Source organism: Dermochelys coriacea, chromosome 5 (genome assembly GCF_009764565.3).
Source record: "Dermochelys coriacea isolate rDerCor1 chromosome 5, rDerCor1.pri.v4, whole genome shotgun sequence".
NCBI classification, from domain to species: Eukaryota; Metazoa; Chordata; order Testudines; family Dermochelyidae; genus Dermochelys; species Dermochelys coriacea.
This window is the reverse complement of record NC_050072.1, coordinates 30,444,722-30,466,634: the sequence shown is the minus strand read 5'-3', so window position 1 is coordinate 30,466,634 and position 21,913 is coordinate 30,444,722. Positions and strand designations below refer to the sequence as shown.

At 43.8% G+C, this 21,913-nt stretch overlaps 1 protein-coding gene across 3 annotated transcripts in view; it reads right to left on the bottom strand.

Moving 5' to 3' along the window:
• GHR (growth hormone receptor) overlaps positions 1–21,913 on the bottom strand; it is a 238,347-nt gene that overhangs the window by 51,984 nt on the left and 164,450 nt on the right. The window lies entirely within an intron of this gene.

The window sequence follows — 21,913 nt, the reverse complement described above, 5'->3', positions numbered from 1 at the left end:
CAATACTGTAACTAAGAGTGATACCATATACCCAGAAAAAGCTCCAGCTGGCACAAAAACACAGCAGCCCATCTGTTTAACATATGTCATCCCAGTGATCTGCTGACTACACTGGTTCCCTGTTGAATATACAGTTCAGTTTGAGGTGTCTGTTTCAGTATTCTTCGGCCTCCACAGGACTGTCCTTAGATACCCGAGACCTCTCCGTTCAGTTCACAACCATGACCTCCCACAAGAGCCATGATCTGATAAGAAAAATAAAGGTGACAATGACAACCAGTAGCAGAGGCTCATGAATTCCAGAGATAGGAGATGGACGTAGAACACAGAACTCACTCCCACAGGGGGTTAAAAAGGACATGGAGCTAACCAATTTCAATTACAGGCAAAACTGATTTCTTCAGCTTAGCTTTCCTCCAACAATTTCTTCACGCAGATGCAAATGCCCCAGAGACACCTATCCACCCATAGAAACAAGCAAGCAAAAACTATCAGACAAAACATCAAAACCAAATCAAGATATTTCTCCTACTTGTTGGACTGGAAGAAAGACTGAGAAACCTATTTCTGTTTTTAAATATAAGGGAGGCATTATGTTGATGGGGGCATAAACAGAAAAACAGCATTATTCGGCGCACATTTGTTTACACTTTAGTGCCACAGAAGAGATTAGTTTATTGATTTAAAACAATTTTTTGTTTTGCATAGTTGCAATTTTTAAAGGAAAAGCTATAATATGGGACAACTTTTGAGGCAAAGACCTGACAACCTCGACAGAGTCCTTTAAGGATGAACATATTTCTTATTGACTCTCAACAACTGCTACCTAATTCAAGAATAACCCCACTGGTCTGCAACTGATAGAAATCCCCCACAGCACTATACACGTATTTGAACAGATTCACTTTACACATACACTGCAAAATGTTTGGATAGGCTACACATGTATATTATAGAAATCACCTTTAGCTAATCAAAATAATTTAATAAAGATCAGATGGAAACAAATGGCTACCAATATCTATGAAGTGCCTAACAAAGGTCAAATCATTGAGCAGTGTTAAACCAACTGAAATACATTAAACAAATATTCACTAATTTATGACTACAGAAAACTGTCCAAATCTTGTAACATTGCAATGCAAAAATCTTACATGCAAAGGTCTTCCATTCTATTTCTTAAATCACAACGTGCTTAGAAAGGCACTACAAAAATGACAGGTTTCAGAGTAGCAGCCCTGTTAGTTTATATCCGCAAAAAAGAACAGGAGTACTTGTGGCACCTGGGCTGTAGCCCATGAAAGCTTATGCTCAAATAAATTTGTTAGTCTCTAAGGTGCCACAAGTACTCCTGTTCTTTTTAATACAAAAATGATGGTTGTTAGGTGCCTAAATACCTTTGAGGATCTGGACCAAAATGCTTGGAGCAAGGGAGTAGGAATCTGAACTGTGGGCAGAGGTGAAAATAAGCCGGTACACCCCGGCTTCCCCAGGGGGCAATTTAAAGGGCCTGGGGCTCCCAGCCTAATTGCCTCCAGAGCCACACTGCTGGAGCCCTGGGGTAGTGGTTGCGGGGCTCCAGCGGCTATTTAAAGGGCCTGGGGCTCTCCTGCTTCCACCGCCCCGGCCCTTTAAATAACCGCTGGAGCCCCGCAGCCGCTACTCCAGGGCTCCAGGGGCTATTTAAAGGACTGTGGCAGTAGAAGCAGGGGAGTCGCAGGCCCTTTAAATAGCCTCCAGAGCCTTGGGGTAGTGGAGGCTCCAGGGGCTATTTAAAGGGCTGGGGCTCCAGCTGCCTCTGCCACCCCAGTCCTTTATATAGCCACTGGAGCCCTGCTGCTTCCCCAGGGCTCTGGCGGCTAATTAAAGGACGGGGCAGTAGAAGCAGGGGAGCCCCGGGCCCTTTAAATAGCCCCCAGAACCCCAGGCTGCTGCTGCTCTGTGAGGGGGGGAAGGATGAGGGGGGGCACTTACCTTACAGGGTGGGCTGGGGCTGGCTCTGACCCCCGTAGCCCCGCCCCTTCCACCATAGGCCCCGCCCCTTCCGGGGCCACTTAGATTCATAGATTCATAGATACTAAGGTCAGAAGGGACCATTCTGATCATCTAGTCTGACCTCCTGCACAGCGCAGGCCACAGAATCTCACCCACCCACTCCTATGAAAAACCTCACCCATGTCTGAGCTATTGAAGTCCCCTTCTTTGCTGTGTAACTTTGAGCAAGTTACTTATACCACAATATCCCCTTCTATAAATTTGGATAACACTTTATTATCATTCATGATTTTATTGTAGTAAGTAGTCCTAGGGGCACCATCAAACATCAGGGCCCTATTGTGTTAGGTACCATAAATATATACATGAAAAAAAAAAAAGATAATCCTTGTCCTAAGGGCTCACCATCTATGTTACTCATCTTCTACCCAAGGGTTTGTGGAGATTAATTTAGATTTATAATAGCAGTTTGAGATCCTTTAATAAAATCTCTATTAGTAGTAGTAGTAGTAGTAGTAATACTAAGACTGGCTCTAATAATTGCAAGTTGCACACACTGCAAATATCCACAGAAAAACTAGCTCAGAAAATAAAAATCAGCAGATATGTTTTTTGTTTTGTTTACTGTTTGAAAAAAGTGCGGTTCATTTTTCTTCACTCCTTTGCATTTGCTTTCTTCTGCCTCTGAACTACTTTCATTAGGGAACAGAAGAGGAAATACCAAACTATTATGAGAAAAGTTTTTAAAAAATTCTAATCCAATCAAAACCAGAAAATATAGGCAATCTAGTGTGAAAGTCTGCTCTTGTGAGATTTCCATTCTGACCAAAGAGGTCAGACCAAAGAGATTTGGCTTAGCAGCCAAAAGTTCATCCAACTTGAACCTTCAAACATAATTTGAAAACAAATGAGGAAATATAAACAGCTTAATTTTGTAAGGGAGAAAAAAATTGTGGTTGTCAGCTACCATGGTTAGGGGGCACAGTACAGAGTTCAAGAACCTTATTAATTGCTGGCACGTCATATGAGCACTAATTGATAGAACTAATGCTGGATGGTAGAAAAAGACATTCACAGGGTAGAACAAGGTTATAAAATGCCAGGAAATTGCCAAAATAAAAGCATATATAATAGGTGGGGCTGGTAGCTTGATCTGTTCAGGTTGACCAACACTTCCCATGGTAAGATTCGGCTTTCAGCTGTTATAACTTTGCCAAACTAACCATCCGGGCTAAACATTCCCATGCTAGTTGTTTGCATCCAGCTGAAATTTTATGGAAATTTTCACCCCAAACAGTTCAGCCATTTCTGACAATGAGGCTAGGGAAAAACATACTCCCTCCACCCTCCCCGCCTCCAATCTTAAAACATTCTGGCAACTTTTTCTTTGAAAAGAACTAGCATCTCTATGCTTTGGAGCAGGGACTTGACATTTGGTACAGGGGAGAGTGGCCATTGGGTCAGGGATGTACCTTTTGCCATCCCTGTGAAGCAGCTAAATTCCCTGAAAATTCTGAACACACATTGGCTGTGCTCCAGTCTGAGGCTGAGCAGGACTTTCCCTGCAATGGCAGCTCTGGGTTGCGGCAGGTCTGGGTTCTAGCACCTGGACTGAGAGTAGGGACCCTGTCCCTTCTGTGCTCTCAGTGCTCCCCTGCTGGGCCAAAGCAGTGTGAGGAGGAAGAAGCTGCCTGAACCAAATGCAAAGAGGGCTTGACATCTGATGAGGAGCTGGGAGGACTGTGAATAGCTGGGAAAGGAGACCGGGACTAGAAAACTAGTGGGGCAAGGGGAAGGAAGACAGATGTAACTAGGTGTCACAACGTGGGTGGAAAATGGGGACTGGCTGGACTACGAGACAGGGACAAGGAGTTGGGGAGGAGTGGGAAACTGAAGTTGTTTGAGGAGCCTGGGGAGGGAGATTGGGCTGAGAGCTAGTGGGGAAAGGGAACGTGGGCAGTGGGCAGCGGGCAACTGGAAGCCAGAGTGGGGGAAGAAAAATCAAATGAGAAGCTAGAATGGGACTGGCTTGGGAAAGGCAACTGGGATGGGGAAGGCTGCAGGGACGCTGCACAGCAAATCTTAATTCTGCTATTTTCTAACTCAGGGGCGGGCAAACTTTTTGGCCTGAGAGCCACATCAGGTTTCCGAAATTGTATGGAGGGCCGATTAGGGGAGGCTGTGCCTCCCCAAATAGCCAGGCGAGGCCCGGCCCCGCCTCCTATCTGACCCCTCCCATCCGACCCTTTCGCTACTCACCCCCCAACGGCTCCCCCGGGACTCCTACCCCATCCACCACCCCCTGCTCCCTGTCCCCTGACCGCCCCCCCGGACTCCCCACCCGACTGCCCCCCATGACACCTGCCCCATCCAACCCCCTGTTCCCTGACCTCTGACCGCCCCTGCCCTCTGCAACTCCCCTGCCCTCTATCCAACCCCCCCTACCCCCTTACTGTGCTGCCTGGAGCACCGCTGGCTGGCGGTGCTACAGCCACACCACCCAGAGCACTGGGTCAGGCTGTGGCTCTGCAACTACGCTGCCCAGCCACCCAGAGCGTTGCGCTGTGTGGGAGGGGGAAGAGCAGGGGAGGGGCTGGGGACTAGCCTCCAAGGCCAGGAGCTCAGGGACCAGGCAGGAGGGTCCCGTGGGCCGGATGTGGCCCGCGGGCCATAGTTTGCCCATCTCTTTTCTAACTTGTGAGTGCTAGACTTTGCAATCTTAATAATGTCCTTTTAACAGAGTGCGTGCACACATGCAAAAAACTATACAAAATACAGTGTTCCCACTACACATAATGTACTATGACTATTTTCTCATTGTTATTCCTCCTTTATTTACCTAGATGAAATTCTGTGTTACGTTATACTATGACAGCACAAGTCCTACACGCACACACATTCCATTAAGCACTGCACTGAGAGATTAAGTGATGCGCGGACCTTGTACTGTTCTTTATACAAGAGTGAATTATATATACTCATGGGAATAGATGCTCAAAAATATACTTTTCTTTTTATTATAATGGCTAGTTACATAATGATATTGTAGGTCACTGTAGGTCTATGTATTGGCAAGATGCTCGTTTAGTTATATGAGCTAGGAAACGACCTCCTTTTGGAATCCTGCAGGCACATAACACAAATGGCATATGTCCTAATATTCCTAGAACAGTGGTGAATCGCTGACAGATTTATCTTCACCTGGGCACACAAAGTGCATGCTATGTCTTAGTAAGGCAAGTCAGATATATTTTTACAAAATTCCTTTTAGAAACTGCTGAGCAAATATTCTTAATTGTGTTCAAGGAGGATCCCTTTTCTCACAGAAGTGCCAAGCCCTTTGGAAATCATAGGATTAATTAAGGAATAGACTCAAATGTCAAGTGCTTCTGAAACACCAGGGGCTGTAAAATCTCTGAGGAGTGGTGTTGCTAAAATGGGAATATCTCTAATGCTGTGGTATAGGAGAGGAGTTGGACAGTCACTGCCTCTGTGTGCCATGTCACTCTGTGTGTGTGTAGACAATAAATGTTCTCAAAGTCATCCTTATACTCAATAGTAAAGGTTTGCAAGATTGGGTCTCTAGGGCTCAGTTCTCCACTCACTTGCAATGTGAAGTAAATGGAAGCTGTCATGTAATTGAGAACAGAATTGAGCTCTTAGGGTGAATTTCTCTCTGAGCGTAGAGGGCAAATGCACACATACATAAATATGGTATACATATGTGTGTACACTCCCCCCCATACAAGTATTTTATATATTTATATTTGATAGTGGATTCTCCAATCTAGCAGACAAAGATAGCACAAGACTGTCTAGCTTCAACTTCCAGCCTTTCAAATTCAAACCGGACAATAAGGTGAAAATGTTGAACCGTGAGGGTAATTAATTATTGGAACAACTTACCAATGGTTCTGGTGGATTCTTCATTACTGGCAATTTTTAAATTACATTTTTTTTTCCATTTTCTAAAAGATATGCTCTAGTTCAAGCTAATATTGTATCAGGGAAGTTCTAGGGTCTCTAATAAAGGAGGCCATACAAGAGGATCACAGTGATCCCTTCTGGTCTTAGATTCTACGAATATAGAATTATATAGATGTGTACACAAAACAAATGATTATATTTGTGCAGCACCTTTAATTTGGAAGGACCACAGCCCTTTGTATTTTGACAATTCTTTTTCAATTATTTGAATGTCAGAAGACAACAAAAATTCCACTGATTATCCAAAACCTGTGATGTAAAATTAACAGTTAACAGATGTGACCCAGGAACCTCTTGATAGCAACCATCAGAGGGCACATGGGGAGCATAGAGTTTTACAGGGATCCCGTGGGTTGGATATATGCATAATAATTCAATAAAGTGTGGCATGTGAGGTCTCTACTGAGAGCAAGTAACTCATATTTTCCAATGGTTATGATAACCAGTACGTAAGGATAATATTTAAGGAGTTATGCACCTATATTGGAAATTATGTTCTTAAGGTTGGTGAGTTAAAGCAGGTTACCAGGAGGTGACCAACACATTCCTTTCAGACAGGCAGTGTTCCTGGAGAAATTCTCCAGCCTCCATTTTGTGTGCCTGATCTCTATTCTGAACAGACAAAAGCAACTCCACTCTAAGCTGCCAATCTTAAGCATGCTCAGTACTGAGATAGGGTGAAAAGTTCAGTTAATTGGCAGAAAACCCAGAATTTATAAGATCTTGCCCTGACAGACTAGGGACCGAGCGGCTAGGCTGCAGTTCTGCAGAAAAGGACCTAGGGGTTACAGTGGACGAGACGCTGGATATGAGTCAACAGTGTGCCCTTGTTGCCAAGAAGGCTAACGGCATTTTGGGCTATATAAGTAGGAGCACTGTCAGCAGATCAAGGGATGTGATCATTCCCCTCTATTCGGCACTGGTGAGGTCTCATCTGGAGTACTGTGTCCAGTTTTGGGCCCCACACTACAAGAAGGATGTGGGAAAATTAGAAAGAGTCCAGTGGAGGGCAACAAAAATGATTAGGGGGCTGGAGCACATGATTTATGAGGAGAGGCTGAGGGAACTGGGATTATTTAGTCTGCAGAAGAGAAGAATGAGGGGGGATTTGATAGCTGCTTTCAACTACCTGAAAGAGGGTTCCTAAGAGGATGGATCTAGACTGTTCTCAGTGGTAGCAGATGATAGGACAAGGAGTAATGGTCTCAAGTTGCAGTGGGGGAGGTTTAGGTTGGATATTAGGAAAAACTTTTTCACTAGGAGGGTGGTGAAGCACTGGAATGGGTTACCTAAACAGGTGGTGGAATCTCCTTCCTTAGAGGTTTTCAAGGTCAGGCTTGGCAAAGCCCTGGCTGGGATGATTTAGTTGGGAATTGGTCTTGCTTTGAGCAGGGGGTTGTACTAGATGACCTCCTGAGGTCCCTTCCAACCCTGATATTCTATGATTCTATTTGCATGCTTAGCTACCAGCTAGTCAAGATTAAGAAATTAACAAGAGATTGCAAAATCTACAATAAGGAACACACAGCAGGAGGGCTCCTGATTTACGAATAAAGATTAAAAGACTGTTTTGATATATCTGGGATTATAAATGAACACCGTGGTATCTTTCACCCAGGAAGAAAGATGACAGCAGGAATGCTTCATGAATGGAAGATCCCAGCCAAACTTGGTTGTAATACGCTGGGAGAATATTGGGTAAACTTTTGCTCTTATGAAATAGTAATGTCCTATTGTTAAGTTTAGGCTCTAGTACAGAGGTGGGCAAACTATGGCCCGTGGAACCCTCCTGCCTGGCCCGAGCTCCTGGCCCGGGAGGCTCGCCTCCCCCCCCCATTCTCCCCTCCGCAGCCTCAGCTCACTGCACCGCTGGCACAATGCTCTGGGAAGCAAGGCTGTGATCTCCTGGGGCAGTGCAACTGCAGAGCCTGGCCTGACCCGGTGCTCTGTGCTGCGCGGCACAGCTACCTGTGCTGGTGCAGCCACGCCGCCAGCCACCGGTGCTCCAGGCAACACGGTAAGGGGTTCGGGGAGGGGGTTGGATAGAGGGCAGGGGAGTTTGGGGTGGTGGTTAGGGGCTGAGGGTGTGCATAGGGGTTGGGGTGGTCAGAGGGTGGGGAACAGGGGGGTTGAATGGGGGCAGGAGTCCCGGGGGAGCAGTCAGGAAGGAGAGGAGGGGTTGGATGGGATAGCGAGGGGCAATCAGGGGCAGGGGTTCTGGGGATAGTCAGGGGACAGGGAGCAGGGGGGTGGGGGTGGATGGGGCAGGTGTCCTGGGGGGGCATCAGGGGGCAAGTAGCAGGGGGGTCAGATAGGGGGCGGGGCCGTGCCACGCCTGGCTGTTTGGGGAGGTACAGCCTCCCCTAACTGACCTTCCATACAATTTCAGAAACCCAATGTGGCCCTCAGACCAAAAAGTTTGCCCACCCCTGCTCTAGTATGAGTGTTATTTTATTTTACAGATAACTCTTTGTTTCCAATATTTTTGCTTGCTGTCATTTGAATATTTCTGAAATAAACTCATACTTGTTTTTACTATAAACAAATCGAAGTGCCATGAGTTAAGCTGAGCCATGGTTTAAGGGTTAAACTGTGGTGCGCTGTTCATTTGGGGACTGCAGGTTTGGTCATTATGGGTGAGTCAAGTAGCGCAGGGGCTGGATGCTGCACAGCAATGCTGGGAGGAGCCAGGGATGGGAATGTGCCTATTGCTAACGTGAAAAGAGGAAGAGGCCTGTGGGGGAGTGGAGTAGCTAGTGGAGACAGGGAACTGACCCATGGCAGGCACAGACAAGCCTTCCTCATGACCCTGGGTATCTTTGGGAAGCGTCACAAAAGATATTGGGGGGGGGGGTATGTGACTCTGTTTTGCATAACAGGCATTTCAGTTAACTAAGGCCATTGAGTAAATTTTGTAAAGTCTTCATAGCCCTTCAGAATGAAAGGCAAAACAGCATTGTGTTGTGCTTTGAGATCTATGGATGACAAGAGCCATGTACGAGCTAGGTATGTGTTATTATATAAATATGCACTTCTCCCCCAACCGTAAATGGATGGGTCACAGAGTGCTCTCCCACATCCCTCAGCCCAATGTCTGGCTAGCTCTGACTCCCTTTTCTGGTCATGCAGAAACATTTTTCTGGGACAGTTAAAGATCCACACTTTCACTCCCAGAGCCAAATTCAGGGGTGAATTTAAGGCATACTACAGAGAATATAATTGGTATATTTCACATTTTCTGGTTCCCATTTGTATCTAAGACCCTTCATTTTCAGTTTTTGTTTTGTTTTGTTTTTTGCTTAAAACTTCCCAGGAATTTTTCAGTACGTATTACAAAAATGAAAAACTAGGTGAAAAAATTAACTTCTGGATAAATATGGGATAAATATCACTCGTCTCCTATTTATGTTTTAAAAAAAACTTTCAAAAATTCTCTTATGTTCTGAAACTTAGTCAGATACAGTTTTTCTTTTTCAACCCATTTTAGCATAAAAATTAATTCACTAACTTTTATTTGCTTTGAATACTGATAACTATCTGTGCTATCTGTAAAGCTGGTATTGTGTACATGGTTGGTATGGGATTGAAAACAGTACATACACCAGTGCTTGATTTGTTCTGGTTCTTCTGACCAGTTCCATGCTCTGGAAAGAGAGATGGTGGCTTGGTATCGTGGGCCATCCAAGTTCCTGAGCTGCTCCCTCTCCTTCCCCAGCAGGCCTGGAAGTGGAAGAGGTGGAGAAGGCAGCATAAGGAAATGGTACCCTGGCTCCCTCTTCTTCCAGGCCCCTCCAAAAGGAGAGAATGGCTGTGGGCAGCCCTGGTCACCAACCCACCATCATTCCTTCTGGAGCAGGGAGGCGAATCTAGGCTGTTTTGATGCTTCCAAAATTAAAGTGAAAAAAATTGATAAAAATCAAATGGCTTACATAAAATCCAGGATTTTACTTTTTTTTGTAAAAATCAGCAAAAACTGAAAGCGAAGGGCTTTGTGTGCCTCTTACAGCCCCTTAAAACTCTACTTAGACTTCCTTACAGACTCCTTCAACCACGCCTTCCACCTCAGTTCTGAATGTCTTCATGAGTCACTGGATTCTAAATTAACTGTATCAGCTCAGGAAAGAGAGACCAGGATACCACTGTGGGCGAGGCCTTCTGCTCATTATGTAACAATGGTCAAAACCAAAATGTTAGGATGCATAAGGAATGAGATGAAAAAAAAAATTATAATGCCATTGTAATTTGAAAATGGTATGCCCTATTGATTTCTGGTCACCCCATAAAAAAAGAGGAGATTCAGAAAGTGTTGGAGAAATTGACCAGATGCATGGAAAAACATCTCACATGAAAAGAAATTGAAAAGACAGATTATTTACTTTAGAGAAGAAAAGGAGTACTTGTGGCACCTTAGAGACTAACAAATTTATTAGAGCATAAGCTTTCGTGAGCTACAGCTCACTTCATCGGATGCATCGGATGAAAATGCATCCGATGAAGTGAGCTGTAGCTCACGAAAGCTTATGCTCTAATAAATTTGTTAGTCTCTAAGGTGCCACAAGTACTCCTTTTCTTTTTGAGAATACAGACTAACACGGCTGCTACTCTGAAACTTACTTTAGAGAGGAGCCAAGTAAGAGTGAACATGATCAAAGTATAAAAATAATGAATGGTAGAGAGGGGGAAATTGGGTACATCTATTCATTCACACACACTCATAATACAGGAATAAGGGAACATTTTACAAAACTTGAATGGCAGTTTAAAACTAATAAAAGTAAATCCTTTCCTATGGAACTAATTTTCACTGAGGTCAAGAGTTTAGCAGGATTCAAGACTTTGGACATATATGGCTCAAGATAAACTACCCCATAGCAAATACTGGAGAGTAAAGAGAGATTCCCAGGGCAGAAAAAGGCCCGTGCACATAGGATAGAAAAAGAACGCTGGCAGGTTTTAAAAGGAATACTCTCAAGCTGGGGTAGCTGTTTGGGATCTAGACTGAGACACAGGGACTTGCAGGGTGTCTGAAGTTAGGCCTACCTAGGGGTACCATCACAGGATAACCTTTTAGATAATAATATTCATTCATTATTTTAAACCCCTTTTTCTCTAAACGCTTTGCTCCTATTACAAGAAACAAACAATACTTTGGTTTAAGAAGGCTGCCTAGTCACTATATTCATCACAGACTCCTGAAGGAAAGAAACACAGGCATCTAAATCCTAGTCGGACCTGCTGGGTAAACATGGTGGCTACAGGGTATTATAGCCCAAGTCCTCATCTAAGAGTGGGAGAATTGTGAAATTCCACCTCTGGGTACAGGTGCAAGCACAAACCCAGAGATCGGAGGAGGTGCACTGAGAGACCAGAACAGAGACAGAGGTGAAGGTTAATGACCCAGGTTTTCCAGCACCTTCCTCTACATCAGCTATTTCTAGCCACTGTCAGAGACAGGATGCTGGACCACAGTTCTGATCCAATATGGTCATTTTATGTTACAATCGTTCCTGTAACAAAGCCAGTCACATAACTCAAATCCTTAGGCATCACAAGGAGTGTAGCAAAAAAAAAAAAAAAGCCACTAACTCCAGGATTTAGGAAGATCATGTCCTGTTTCCTTGCACTTTCTCATACCTCCACAGCATCTAAGTTACGCCGTCTCAGGTTCCCTCACACCTCGATGCGTAAATAGGACTCTGGGAATGCAGCCAAGTGTAAAGGAACTCAGGTAAGACTCTCTTACCCTAAGTTAAATCACTTTTCATTTCATCTCTGAATTTGGCCCATGGACTCCAACTAATTTGTCTCATTGCAACATGTCATGGAGATGAATGCAGCAAACTATAAAATAAAAGACAGCTTAACAAGCCTCAAACATCTGACACAATAACTTTGCTCCAATAAAATGCGATGGGCTGACCCTTGCTTATACAAACCCTGCTTTAACTATTCAGTTAATAGAACACACACAGCATTGAGCGTGACTTTTTAGGCTGCTTTCCAGGCTGTTTCCCAAGACACTCCCCAAACTGCATCCCTTAACACCATAGCTAAAAGCACCAGGGCCATGGTGTATGTTTACTCCAGACACGACAAGATCTGAGAACCCTGGACATGAAATCATGAGAATTTATAAAATAAACACTTTCCAGCTGGCATTTTTTCTGCTATTCTGTTTCTTGCCAACTTCCAGCCTTGATCCAAGGAAAATATGATAAATGTTAATAACCCGCTGGGAGTACTGAACAACCAACCAACTTCTCTATTAACTTTCTCTGCACCAACCCAGGGTGAGACTTGTGCACTGCAGCACTGACAGGTTCTTTCCTGATGCTTCAAATGTCAGCCTAATGCAAGAAAGGCATTATGCATCACCCATATAAATTCAGCCTCATAGAACAATTGGTGTTAGAGCCTGATGTGCCCCCTCCATGTTGCAGAAGTGAGTAAAAGAAGGGCCAGAATGGTCCCTGAAGCTGTATGGAGGTGGGAACCTAAGCAGCACGCTTACCCCACCTCTGAGAGATCCCTGGGGACAGGGCCAGCCTTTGGAGCAGATGGTGGCAACAGCAGGAAAAAGCTGCCCTTTGTGGTGTGGGGCTCCCTATAAACAGGGTCTGATTTTTAGTGGAAATCCATGTTGTAGTTAATATTTCCAGAAGCAGCAATACCTCTCCTCTGTGACTTCAACCCCACGCACGGGGTGGGGAAGAATGCATAGCCATGGGAACCAGTCACGGGTAACATGAGAGGTAGGCTGCCAGCAGTGGAGTGGCCCAGCAGCAGGTTCTCTCATGGCATCTGCAGGCTACAAACTCCATACTAGCTCGTAATGGAAAGGGGGACAATGGTATATATACTCCCAACCTATGAAAAGAGGAGAGAAATAACCTAATCTCTCTCTCAGCTTTCGAGCTACAGAGAACCAGACAATCGGACAGTCACAGGGAGGGATTTGTGGCAGTGCAGAGGAGGCATGCATAAACCCATGGAGCACAAGAACTCCTGGTAAGAGAAACTGTTGGTTCAAAGTAAGAAATCCAATTCTGTGAAGTGCATAATGCAGTCAACTCCATACACTTCAATGGGAATTGAGGGCACTCAGAACCTTACAGGCCTGGATCCCTAGCTGGGGGAGAGACAGGCGGAGGCAACCTTCTAGGCCCATCTTGCAAAGAGGAGAGGGGGGACAGTTTTCCACTGAAGAGGACTGAGGAATCACTTAGCTGACAGAAGTCCTTTGTTCTTCCTATTTTTTCCATTTCTCCTCCCTTCTTGCTTTCCTCCATGGGGCCCATTCATTTCCAACATTGATCCCTTTCTTCACCTTTCTCCTTGAGTCCCTGAAGTTCTCCTCCCATTTCATTTCTCATTACCTTTGGCACTCCTCTCTTCACTCTTGGGGGAGTTCTGCAGTATAATTTCATTCTGTAGTCATTATCAGAAATCTTCTGGCTGCTATGGGAGTTATTAGGGTGATACACCTGTCCCTCAAGGACCACCGATTTCATGGGGGCTTCCAAAGTGCGGGGGAGAGTGTTGCAGAAGTGGCTGACATTCCTCTTTCACAGGTGCAACCCAACTAGAACCTTCCCATGTGTTCCCCTCCTCTTTCCTTACAGCTGCAACTCTTCTACTAGCTTGTAAATGGGTGGGGGTAAGGGTGAAACTGGCCATGTTTAAATGCAATTAAAATTAGAAAAACAGATTTACTTACAGATCTGCAGAAGGTGTTTGCAGTTATACAGTTAAGCCACCTAAAATAATTGTGCTGTGTGTCCTACATGGAATAGCAAGTAGTTGCCACTAGTGCTATATGATAAAACCAGAGCTGCCTATGAAATGGAAAGTAAGAACATCTAGTTGGACTATCAGAATTCCATTTAGCAATTGCAACCTGGAATCATATAGGCACCAATGATAATTGTTGATCAGTTATATGATCCTGAGCACTCATGGAAACATGCTCAGTTTTAACACTGCAACAACAGTAAATCATATGAGCTGCCCAAGAGTTACCAGAGACAATGCAGTAAATCCTCTAACTGCTACAAAACCCCTCCCCGAAAGCTGTTATGAAGGAATTTAGAAGATATTGCCATCCTTGTTAAAAACCTTATAGAATGCAGCTGTTGCAGCATTTCAGCAATTTGTTATGTAGTTGACAGACAGATTTATTCCTAGCAAAGGCTCCTTGCTTGGCGAGACACATGGGATAAGATACTACATCATCATGTCAAATTCTTCAATGCAGAGCATCTTATAAGGCTATATATATATATATACGCAAGATATATTTGAGGGTGCATCAACATTTCAACAATTAAAAAAAAGTTGGGTGATAAATGCGTGTTCCTGCTCATTTCGATTCCAAGCACATATAGTAAAAATGGGAAAAATTTAAACAATTCCATTAAACAATTTAACTTCCCCTTCAGATTTTAAAGCCTTAGAATGCTGATCAAATGCATCGTTGCACAGGGTAACAGAGTGCAGAAGTTCCCTCAAAGTTGGGTGCATTTCTGGTAGAGCACTTACATGAATCTCAGCCATCAGGGAAAACAGCAGATTTATGGACTTCTACTCTTTGCAGCTCTAGTGCACAGTGGAAAAAACGGCACATGGCCAAGAAGAAAGTGAATATGCTAAACCCCAGGCCAAGCTTCATGAATGGCCAGCATTAAACAACAGCCACTGCCAGTATCAGACAGACCCAATTAATTTATTCCAGCTCCAACAGCCCAGTTGAGAGAGAGGCTGGGCACTGCTAACAAGGTGTCGAGTGCTTTTAGCTCTCACTAGCATATGTCTATACAGTTCTGCAATCATGGCGTGTGCCTGCAGTTTGGGTAGACATATTTGAGCTAGTTCTAATCTAGCTAGCTCAGGTACGAGAGCAGAGAAGCTACAGCAGTACCACTGAACATTCCTTTGTCTTCCTGTTACCCCTGCCTCATTTACTACACACCTTTGAACTTCTGCAACAATTGAAGCAGGGGTAATACAGACAAACAGCCTCCTACACTACACAACCCTGATTCATCCCAAGAGCAAGCCCATCCTTTGCACTAAATGATCCTGGGATCCCATGGAAAATAGTATGTGAGGACATAATTAAGATTATCATAATGCATATGCACCAGGGAGCTAAATTAAGGTTCCATAGGCAACCTTAATTCTGACATTTGAGTGCTTGACTATGTAACCTCAATAATGTTGTTTTAATGCAGTTTTGCATGTGTAATTTTCAGGTTTAAAAAAAGCAAACTAAAACCAGAAATTCCATTTCGGGCATCATATTGACACTCACATGATTCACCGCAAGGGTGGAACCTTCAGATGCACCAATAGACCTCTGCCACTTGAGCCAATGGAGTAATTCTATATCAGCCAGCACTAGAGGGGGATGGAATACTTTGCCAGTGAGTTTCACAGTTTTGTTGACAGCAGAGAACTGGTTCCATCCCAGCTGCAAAGGGGCAGATGATCCAGTGGGCATAGACTTTTTTGCCTGTTCCCCGCACAGCTTAACCTCTTCTGCCCTGTCCTCTCCAGCCTTTCCCTGTTTCAGTCCTGCTTCTTCCCTATCCCTGGCTCCAGCCCGATTCTCCTTACCTACACAGTCCCAGTCTCCACTCCTGAGGCTTTTCACCCCAGTTACAGTCATTTTTCCAAGATAGTCCCCGTTCCCTCTTCCCGGCTCCTTGTCCAATCAGTCTCTTTGCTCCCCACACTAGCTCCCAGTTAGACTCCTTCCCTGGGCTACCTACCCCAATCTTAGTCCTCTTCTTCCTGGCTCTTTGTCCTAGTTTCTTTGCCTAGCCAATTAGTTCTTCCTCCACATCCCAGTTTCTTGTCAGACCTGTCTTTCCTCTCTCCACACTCTCTTCCATATCCCCCATTGGCTCTTAGTCCTAGTCTCTCGCCCTCCCCAAGCTCTTTGTTTAGTCTCAGTGTTCCTCCCCGCACCTAGCCAACGGGCTCCCAGCTCTCCCTCCATTTCCCTCACTAGTGCCCACCCCAAGTCTCCCCACCCTGACTCCCAGCTCCAGTTTCTTTGCCCAGCCAGCCCCGGTACCACTCTCCCTGTCCCAGTCCATTCTTTTCTCCCCTCTTGTCCAGCTCTTGGCTCCTCTGTACTTGAATCAGATAGCTTCCTCCACTACATGGACTGGGAGCCATGGGGAGGGAAGGGGAACTGACAGCACCGCTCCAGCCCTTTGACTGTTTTAGCGCTAGGCCCCATTCCAGCCCGGGGCATCTGGTAGTAGCCATTACAGGGAAGTCTGACTTTGTCCCTGTAGCACAGGGCTAGAGCACGCACAGTCATGCTGTGGGGCTGGTTCATGTGAACCTATGCCTACTTGGTGTGGCACTCTGTCCCCCTCTAGTGGCAGCAACTAGACCAGCTAGAGATTCATGTGGCTGCTACAGGATTAGTTAAACTAAATGTGTCTTTTAGAGGCACATGCAGTAGAGGCTCATGTATTAAGCTCCAGAGATCCCAGGTTTGATCCCAGCTGGTGACATGACAACTGTGGTCTGTCGGTTTTACACGTGCATGTCTGGTCAGCACTAGGAGTAGTGAGGGGTTTGAGCATGCTCAGTGAGGAAGGAACCTTTGGAGATTTTAGCCACTAAAATTGCACAATGTATGTGCAAATTGCAATTTTTCGACGACTTATAATGTGGCCAAATTCAGGTGAATTTTCACAAAGAGGCACACCACTGACACAAAGGCCACCCTCCTGCCAAATTTCAAGTCCCTGAGCTAAAGCCTGGGGGCACTAGAGTTTTTCCATAGAAAGTCTCCAGAATAGGAACAACATTGCATTTCTCAGAAAATGCTGAACTGTGTTTCTCGGTCTCAGGTGTGGGTGTGAGAGAGAGAGAGAGAGAGAGAGAGAGAGACTCAGCATAGAAAATTTCAGCTCAAACACAAAGTTTGGCAAAGTTATAAGCCACTGAAAACAGGCCTTATGATGGGATGCGTTGGCAACCTTAATGATATGTGGTGCTACCTATAATCATTCTATTATTGATGGATACTGAGCAATCTGTATAGAGCTCTAAGCAGAAGCACTGTAGGATTATAACCCAATAACAGTAAAATTCTCTTTTCCTGTCCACAGAAGTGCTTATTTTGCAGAGAATTTCTATTGTCCGTGGGAGTTCCAGATATGCAATGGTAGGTAACATGCAATGGTGCATTAAAAAGGAGAATTCTGTCATGACTAAAGAAAGCCTTAACTCACGAGATGCAAGAGGTTACTGAGCATCCTCATCAGGAGAGAGAAAATGCCACAGCGTTATGAAAGGTTACTAGTTTCTAAACCCAGAAGACATTTTGCTTTGGTACATCACTACTGAAATCTAGAAATCAAGTTTTAAAGCTTGACTGGCCAATCCTGCAAGAACATACCAACATACTGACAGTGAATTGAGCATTGTTCATCCACTTTATTGATCAATCTCGGTGATTCATTAGTCTGACAGCAAGCAATACATTTGGATAATAGTAACAAATACAGAATGCAAGGTAGTTTATATTCCACAATACAACTACAAAAATTAAGGTTCACAGTAAGATTAACAACGCTTGAAGGATAATGCCAGGGGGAGCTTTATCCATCCTAAGAAAGAGATAAAGTACAGTGCTCCTAGTATAAAGAATGATATTTTTCTTATTGATAAGTCAGTTACTGGAAATTTGATGGCTGCTCAGTGGCCTATGTAAAACAAGTTGATGAATTCAGTCCAGTTCCTAATACAAAGCAGAGCACATCATTAAAACTACAATTGCAATTGACAGTGAAAGCAACTGTTCTCAGCTAAGCAGAAATCCTAACTTGGAAGGATAAATTATAGGAGTGATAAACCAGGTTTCATTTTCCATCCCAGTTTTAAAGACAGAATATGATGTGCAGCAATGTTAAGTGATTTGCCCACAGGACATAAGAACCAGAGCCAACAGCTGTACCCACATTTCCTGATAACCAAACTTATGCCTTAGCCATAAGACCAACCTTCCTCCCATTAAGTTAAATTTCTAATAAACTTTTTCTTGTAATATTATTTTTGATCAAATACAGTCATTGGCAAAAAAATTATTGGCTTTTAAGACATATAAGAGATCTTAGTGCTTTAAAAATACATATTGTATCCAAATCTTTGAAATGGAATGTTCAGAGTCCTTTCTACATAATTTAATAGATTTATTGACTATTGTAAAAGATAAACTGCTTTTATTTGGAATTAAACATTCTGTCACATCCCTGGTGAGTGATACGTTTGAGATACCAGTGAAGCAATTTACTAGCCAAAAAGTTGCACATTTATGCTTCAGTGGACACTATCAGCCTAACTCACACTTCTGTCTGAAATATTTTTACAGTATTGTTAAAAGTAACCACTGAAGAATATCACTATAAGAGACTGCAGAAAAAATGCGTCTCTCTGTTCCTGCGGTCCCAGTTTATTTGATGCATTTGACAGCACTTCCTATTTAGCTAGTTTCACTGCATTCCTTTGTATAGTCAGACAGTTTCCCCATTGCTTGTGTATATCTTTCACACAGCAACATGTTGGAGGAGGGAGAAAAAAAATTATTTTTCAAAAACAGGAAAATATGATTGTTAAACCATAAAAAATGTTTGGGGGGGGACTCAGGGCTAGGTGTGAATAGTTGAAACTATTTAAAACACATTATTGAAAATTAACTATATCACGGTTTCCCTCTAACTGAAATGCAGCTCTCATATGTTTGAATAGGTGATTACACATCTCAACTAAAGAAAGGATTCAGAAAGAAGCATCTCCATACAGAGTCCAATTTGTAGAAAACTTCCCCTCTTAACAATCGCCCCTTTGCCGCTCCAGCTGTACAGAACAAATGTTGAACTTTCCTAACAACTCCCAGCTTATACTTCACAGATTCCTTCCTGTCTGGCAGTGTGCATTCTGGTATGGTTTCCAAACGTCCCCTTGACACATGCTTATGCAGGTAGGGCTGCATCTGCTACTAATTAGCAATGGATACTACAGCCTGGGTTTTAAATGCAGCCTTTGAACAGATAAGAACTAGCCTCCCACTTAGACACATTCCATTTACATTTCTATTTATTTTTTAAAAGATACATTCATTAGTGTGCATGCACACAGAACTCTTTGAATCCTGTCAAGGGCACCAGTTCATCTGCACAAACATTTCCAATATTTTTAGTATTCCCAAAGTGATTTCTGTTGCTTCCCTGCAAATTGCAAGTCAGACAGGCATCATTCCTGAAAGCAATACACACCCATCACAGACCTTTTCCAGTCACAGCAGTTAGATTTGAATCTAGGTTGGTACTGAATAATAGTCTGTCTTGAGCAGCAAGTAGAAAAAAAAACCCAACAAAATATATTTGCAATACCTGTATATGCGTGCACGCACATGCATATACATGCGCACTTCAGAGATCTGATTTCAAAGGTACTGAGCATTTGCAGCTTTTCTATAGAATTACATGGGGCATGAGAGCCGAGGACTTCTAAAAAGAACTGGCCTGATTTTTCAGATTTATCATTTTTGGCCACGTATTTGACACATGCAAATGCACGTTATATCTGTATAAAAGCTGCACACAACAGCTGCTATAATTTGGCTTCAGTGGTACAGAAACGTGCTTATGGGTTGCTCAGGCAGCTATGTAATGGAGGGAGAGGGCATTCCATTTACTGTGTACGCACCTTTAAATGATTATATAGGGGATTCCCTATGGGCTTCAGGGGCGACTGTGAGACAGTTGCACAATGGTACTTGTGTTCTATCCCTCCCATGGAGAGACTTCACGTTGGTTCTCTCTCTTTGGTTGTTTATTCATGAAGCATGGCAGAATTGGCCCCTGGAAGATGCCGGGGAAGGAGTGAAATGATATGCTTTTTTCCCCCCCAACCCATTTTGTGCACCTGGAAGAGCTGGGGGAAAAAGATTTAACTGCTGGACATCTGGGGAATTTCTAAGTACCCAGAAGTTCAAAGAGGGAGCTTTTCTTCAGGGAGGCACAGCAGGGATACAATATCCTTTAAGACAGGGGTTCTTAGGACAAATTTTTTAGTGGCTTCAGAGTGAGGCCACCAACTTTTGCTGGTGGCCGCTCTCACTCTTTTTCCTGAAGTACTTAATTAGCTTAAAGAAAAACAAATAAATATGCACAGACACGTCCAAAACATTGTAATTTATTTATTGCTAGCTAGCAAGTCTGCTGTGAAAAGTGATATTAACCAACATACAAGTATCACTTTTCACAGCAGACTTACTTAGCCCTGCCAAGGCTGGGGACAAATTAAGTCCTGGATGGGAGGCCAGGGGAGGCAGCCGGGCACTAGAGCCTGAAACCCTGCAGCTGGAGGCGGAAGCCTGCCACCGTGCAGCCGGAGCCAAGTGCTGAAGCCCAAAGCCTGAGCTCCACCACTCCAGGAAGGTGGGAAATTCACTGGCTGCCAGCTCCTCCAGCGTTATGCCCCAGGTGTTGGCCCAACCCCTGTTGACGGCCCCAGCAACCAACACCAAGGAAGTACATCCAGGAGCAACAGGGAGGGGCCACTACTTTGCCCTCCCCTTCCTCCTAATCAGAGCCCAGGAAGCTGTGGCCACAAGAAAAGCCCATGGTGGCCACATTTGAGAAACGCTGCTCTAAGATGTTACAGCTGGATGAAGATTCTCCTGAATATACTTGTGACAGCTTAGAAAGACACTCAGAGAAAAAGCTTAATAATACCAAATGCTCCCCAGTATCATGCTCTTGGAGCCAAATCTTGATCTCACTGCCTTCAACTGAACCAAGATTTGGCACAAAGGGAAGCATTTGGGATGGCTTCACACAACTCAGTGGAATTAAGAAATTTCTATGAAAACAAAACAAAACAAAACTCTCCCCATTTTCTAACAGCTTCAAGGCATTTAGCAACAGAATTCTATTGTCTTTAACAGGAGTTCAGTAGCTAAATATACAGGATTGGGAAACAAATACAGAGTTGAGACAGTGGGTGTTTGTCACCATAGCACAATCCCCATGCCACCTTATTCTGGCAAAGTTTGGGGGCTGGAATTTCAAGAATGTTTTGAAGGAGGGGGATGAGAAGGGTAAGGGGCTTGAAGTCACCTGTCCTTTAAAGATTCATTTGACCAAAGTAGTCCTGGCCTCTTTAACAACCTTAGCTGCCAAAATACATTCCTGCTAGAAAATCTTTTACACACAGGCACTTTCGAAACTGTCTTTTGCCAGAGCTAGAACATACCAGAATATAACAGAACAACAATTTCAGTGCCTAACATAGTCAAAGAATATAACTACCCTAGTGCAGAAAACAAACACCAAATCAGAGTGCCAGCAAACATGCACAGAACAAATAGGACAGCCATACAACCCAATGTTAATTTAAAAGGCTTTTCAGACATTTTAGTCCAAAGGAAAGCTGCAGGCATGAAATATTTGGCACCAGTAAAAGATCGGTGTTAAGAGACAAAGCAGATACATTCTGGAATTAGAGATTCACTAAGCATCCCTCTGCAGACTCCACAGCAATATTCCACAAGGACATTTGCTTCAAATTGTATAGCAAATCTATAGTATCTGCTGTGTTCAGTCAGTTTCTATTTTAATTTACAGAATTGATTTAGATGTATGGACACAAGCAACACTTTCTGATTTGCTGTCAACCTAGTCATAGCTATAGAAGTCAGCAAATGTCCAGGTCTAAATAAATCTCCTTGTGTTTTTATGTATAAATTCCAATTCATTATATAATAAAAAGTTCCTTCAGACTGGAAATTCCAAAGTGATTACTGCACTTTTTGGTGCTTAAAATAACTTAGTCTTATAGCTAGGATCAGTCCTCGGTCATCTGTGACTCCAAATGAAAACTTTCCTAGCCATCTACTGCTTGT